The sequence below is a fragment of the Rhagoletis zephyria genome, unplaced genomic scaffold, assembly GCF_001687245.7.
Source record: "Rhagoletis zephyria isolate East Lansing unplaced genomic scaffold, Rhagoletis_zephyria_1.1 Rzeph_scaffold_01359, whole genome shotgun sequence".
In the NCBI taxonomy this organism is placed as follows: domain Eukaryota; kingdom Metazoa; phylum Arthropoda; class Insecta; order Diptera; family Tephritidae; genus Rhagoletis; species Rhagoletis zephyria.
Genome location: NW_016158443.1, coordinates 11070 through 16926, shown reverse-complemented (window position 1 = coordinate 16926; position 5857 = coordinate 11070).

The window sequence follows — 5857 nt, the reverse complement described above, 5'->3', positions numbered from 1 at the left end:
CGTTCTAGAGTTGCCATAATTGCGAGCGCAGGTATATAAGGGCGCCACCAGATATCGGAGTGAGTTAGTTAAAAGTTAGTAAGCTACAAGTAAAGTGAGTTGCGAATAAGCAAGCTATAAGTTTAATTGTGTTAACAAGTTTTGTAAAGCGTTGTAATTGCTTCAACGAGTATTGTAAAGTGTTTTTACGGTATTAGCAAGTATCATTGTTTGTTGTACAATAAAGTTAATTGTACTACAATTTGGTCATCGTGAGCATTTATTTAACAATCCAGCGATACGAGACGAAGGATATTTGGGAAATCCCTCAAGGCTTCAAGGATAATCGTAACAATACATATACTTGTGCACATATATGTTTGAATCTGCACTTGGGTGGTTGAATTTAATTTAATTTGTATAAATACTTAGTTTCTATAGGTTCTTTAGGCGTGAATTAACTTTGTAATTAGGCTAAGCTTCGTGAAATAAAAAAGAGAAACCCATGGAAATGTTATTGCTGAACATCTGAAGGGCTAAGGGTTCCGTAATGGAGTGCTGAATATTTCCATTTTTGGTGTGGGTGTTACACTAGGGCCTATGAGGGGACATGAGGGCGTAGACCGACGACTCGACTGGGACGAGACTGATAGACGAATAGACAGACGAACTATGTCAGGCAAAGGAGGCATTGCAATAATGTTAGGAGTCAGCGCAACGCCCATGGCTGCGTATGCGAGACACGCAGAGGGGGTGGGACGACTCCACCTGACAGGCCTTTCTTTTTTTTTCTTTGCTTCCGTTCCTTTTTTTATTTTGTTCGGGTTTCTTCCCTACTTTCGTGTTCTTCTTGAAACCAGGCATGAATAAATTTTGTTTATGTGTGGTAGGTAAGGCGGGTAGTAACAACCCCCCATCCGACAAGCTAGCCTGGGCCGGGAAAACCATGCCTGTATACCACCGGGCCTTAACCGACAGGTACTCACATAACAAATTTTTGAAATTCTTTCAATTGGAATAACTAAAAAACAACTGTAAAAATATTTTGATATCGTTTGAAAGGTATTCAAAATATATTTTTTTTATATACATGTGGTTTACTTTTTTGGTAAGGCTTATGAGAAAAATTAGTTTTTATAAAAAAACATGACAAAATTAATAACAAAATTATTTTTATTATTAAATCACGTTTCTGACAACATAAACAAATTAGTTAATCACATAAAGGAGAAAATAAGCTATCATTAGATCTATATATTTGCATGAAAATATTTACATTTTACTTATTTTAAGTGAATAAAAGCGTATTACTATTTTATATTTACCTAGTAACGTATACTGTGTAAGGTGTACTCTGGAAATGGTGTTCAGCCCCTCTTCTTCGGCAACACAGAAATAAGAATTCTACTTCCTGAGGGTTATAATCCCTAAGTGCGGCCGAAGGTCGCCTACGCAGAAAGGTGTTCAGCCCCTCTTCTTCGGCAACACAGAAAGGAGAATTCTACTTCGTGATGGTTATAATCCCTAAATGCGGCCGAAGGCCGCCTACGCAGAAAGGTGTACTCTGCAAATAGTGTTCAGCCCCTCTTCTTCGGCAACACAGAAAGGAGAATTCTACTTCGTGATGGTTATAATCCCTAAATGCGGCCGAAGGCCGCCTACGCAGAAAGGTGTACTCTGCAAATAGTGTTCAGCCCCTCTTCTTCGGCAACACAGAAAGGAGAATTCTACTTCGTGATGGTTATAATCCCTAAATGCGGCCGAAGGCCGCCTACGCAGAAAGGTGTACTCTGCAAATAGTGTTCAGCCCCTCTTCTTCGGCAACACAGAAAGGAGAATTCTACTTTGTGAGGGTTATAATCCATAAGTGCGGCTGAAAGCCGCCTACCCAGAAAGGTGTTCTCTGCAAATAGTGTTCAAATAGAGCCCACTACGTTTAATGCACTTGTTCCCATTTCTTTTTTTATGTGTATTTTGTCAGTGTTTTATTTCAGTGATTTTTAAGTGATTTTCAATAAATTTTTTGTGCAAATGTAATTAAAATGAATTGGTTGCAAAAACACGTACAAAAATAATAAACAGGTTAGCACAAACATGCGCTAAAAAATTGCTTGCATTTTCTTCTTTATGCTTCGTCTTCATATTCTTTGTTTACTTTTGGTCCATTCCAAAGAAAATAACATGGCGCCGAAATTACAAATGTCAGCCAGAAAATTACTTTTCTTTTACCGCATCTTGTCAGATCTTGTGTAGTTGGATCCATGATAAAAAAAGGAAGGTAGAACCGCTGAGAGGAATTTTTCAAACTCTTGACGTATGCAAGCAATTTAGTTTTAAAATTTTACAGACAAACTCACACACATTCTCATTTTCAATCTCAAACAACAACGACTTTGAACACTTCCTTTTTCTTACTCTCAATTTTATATGATTATACTATTACTATGTTTTTATCATGGTTGGATCCATGGTGAAACGAATACAGAAGGTGGCGCTGATTGTGATACCGCTAACTCTCTCTTGAAAATTTTGACAGAAATATGACGTCATAGGAGATTTTGTGTATTGCCTGTGTAATATAAATATGCAAAACATATACATACTGATAGATCTCTCTCAGCTCTCTCCACCGCCAAATCTGCGATGACGTCATATTCACGTTCTCTTCATTTTCTTTATTGGCGCTGTAACCGCCTAAGCGATTTTGGCCAAGTCCAAAACAGCACGCCAGTCATTTCTCTTCTGTGCTAACTGACGCCAATTGGAAATGCCAAGTGAAGCCAAGTCCTTCTTCACCTGGTCTTTCCAACGCAGAGGAGGCCTTCCTCTTCCTCTGTTACCAGCATCGCGGCCCGCGTTGAATATTTTCAGAGCAGGAGCGTTTCTGTCCATTCGAACGACATGGCCATGCCAGCGGAGCCGCTGAATTTTAATTCGCTGCAGTATGTCTATATCGTTGTAATGCTCATACAGCTCATCGTTAAATCGTCTGCGATATTCGCCATCACCAACGCGTAAAGGTCCGTAAATCTTTCGCAGAATCTTTCTCTCGAAAACTCCAAGAGCCGCCTCATCAGATGCTTTCATTGTCCATGCTTCCGCGCCATACACCAGCACAGGCATGATGAGTGACTTATAGAGTGTGATCTTTGTACGATGATAGAGGACTTTACTTCTCAAGTACCTAGTCAGCCCAAAGTAGCACTTGTTGGCAAGAGTGATTCTCCGGTGGATTTCATGGCTGACATTATTATTGGTGTTAATGCTGGTTCCCAAATAAACGAAGTCGTCTACTTTTTCAAACTTGTAACTGTCAACAGTGACGTGGGTGCCAAGACGCGTATGCTCTGACTGTTTGTGTGATGACAGGAGATACTTCGTTTTGTCCTCGTTCACCACCAGACCCATCCGCTTTGCTTCTTAGTTTTATTTATTTATTCATTCAAATAGTAATCTAGAAATACAAAATTTCTTACAGACTACATAGAACTAACTATATTTGCAACAATTATATGTACATACATAATAAGTAGCTATTTAAAAAATTGATTGAGCGATAATTTGAAATTATATTTAGATAGCGAAAAATCAAAAGCCAAGGAACTTGAAATCTGGTTAAACTCTTTCAATGTTCTAAGCAAAGGTGCCATCGAGGTACAAACAGTTCTAACCCGCTCTAGAAAGAATAAGTCATTATTCCGAAGATTTTTTTGTGGGATATGAAAACTAATGCGCTGTAAGAGTAATGGAGAGTCAACTATCCCGTTTATGATATCGTAAACAAAACAGAATGGAAGTATACTTCTATCCTGCAAAGATTTTAAGTTTAATAATGCACACCTTGCGTTGTAAGAAGGAATCGGGTCAGCGAAGTTTAACGATCTGAGTGCAAAACGAAGAAAATGCTTCTGAATGCGTTCGAGTCTACTGATGTGGCACTGGTGATATGGCCTCCATATAAAGACGGCATAATCCAGCTTAGACCGAACGAGCGAAACAAATAGTGACTTTAAAGTGTATGGATCCGTAAAATCGGAAGCAAAACGTCGAATGAAGGCAAGTGTAGAATAAGATTTGGCAATGACATAATTCAAATGGCCAAGAAACTGGAAAGTGTAGTCAAAGATTACACTCAGATCAGAAATTTCATTGAGAGTATTAACACGCGAGTTCTTTATAAAATATGAGGTAGAGGTTAAATGCTTACACTTAGAAAATGACACATGAGAACATTTCTTGATGTTTAGTTGAAGTCGATTCTTATCACACCATTCCATGACATTGTTGAGATCTGACTGAAGATTATATGAATCAGACAGGCTTGCTACTGTTTTAAAAAATTTTAAGTCGTCAGCGTATAAAATAAACTCAGAGAAATGAAAACATTGAGATATATCATTAATAAAAATTACGAAGAACAAGGGGCCCAAAATACTGCCCTGCGGAACACCGGAAGAGGCAATAAAAGCATAAGAAGAGACATTATCAACAACGACTACAGATTTCCGATTGAAAAGGTACGACTTTATCCATTTTAAGAAAATCGAGTGAAACCCAAACTTTATTAGTTTGGAGATTAAAGTTGAGTGACAGACTTTGTAGAACGCCTTGGAAAAATCCGTATAAACCACACCAACTTGAAGTCTGTTAGTGAAAGCCGACATACAAAAGTCTGAAAAAACAGCGTGATTAGTGACAGTAGACCTGCCAGCCATAAAACCATGCTGATCCATAGAGATATTATGTTTTACAGCGAAGTATAGTTTTTGTTTTATAATATACTTAAAAAGCTTTGAAACCGTTGAAAGTTTGGAAATGGGCCAATAGTTCGCGATGTCGTTTTTATTCCCAGCTTTGAAAATAGGCGTGATAGAAGTAACTTTCCAAGCATCTATGAATTGTCCACATTCTAACGGTTTATTAAACATTAATCCCGAGAAGGCAGAACAGACGTAGCCCTTGTTTTTACCGATAATATCGATGTCGTCGGCATACGCCAGCAATTGTACGCTCTTGTAAAGTATTATGCCTGAGCGGTTCAGTTCTGCGGCTCTTATTATCTTCTCCAACATCAGATTAAAGAAATCAAACGAAAGGGAGTCCCCTTGTCTGAAACCTCGTTTGGTGTCAAACGGATCGGAGAGGTCCTTCCCTATTCTGACGGAGCTGGTGGTATTGCTCAACGTCATTTTACACAGCCGTATTAGTTTCGCGGGGATACCAAATTCAGACATCGCGGCATAAAGGCAACTTCTCTTCGTGCTGTCGAAAGCGGCTTTGAAATCGACAAATAGATGGTGTGTGTCGATCCTATTCTCGCGGGTCTTTTCCAAGATTTGGCGTATTGTGAATACCTGATCTATGGTGGATTTTCCAGGCCTAAAGCCACACTGATAAGGTCCAATCAGCTCGTTGACGGTGGGCTTCAGTATTTCGCACAATACACTCGATAAGACCTTATAACCTATGCTTAGAAGGCTGATTCCGCGGTAGTTGGCGCTTATGGCGTGGTCGCCATTCTTGTGGATTAGGCAGAGCACACTTAAATTCCAGTCGTCGGGCATGCGTTCATCTGACCATATTCTGCATACGAGCTGATACGTGCACCTCATCAGCTCCTCACCGCCGTATATAGCTCGGCTGGCATTCTGTCAGCTCTAGCAGCTTTGTTGTTTTTCAGCCGCGTAATCGCTATTCGTACTTCGTCATAGTCAGGCGGTGGGACAGCTATTCCATCATCATCGAATGGGGAGTCGGGTTCGTCTTCTTCACTACTTTCATCGCTGCTGCCATTCAGTAGGTGGTAAAAGTGTTCCCTCCACAATTTAAGTATATTCTGGACATCGGTCACTAGGTCGCCATTGTTGTTCTTACAGGA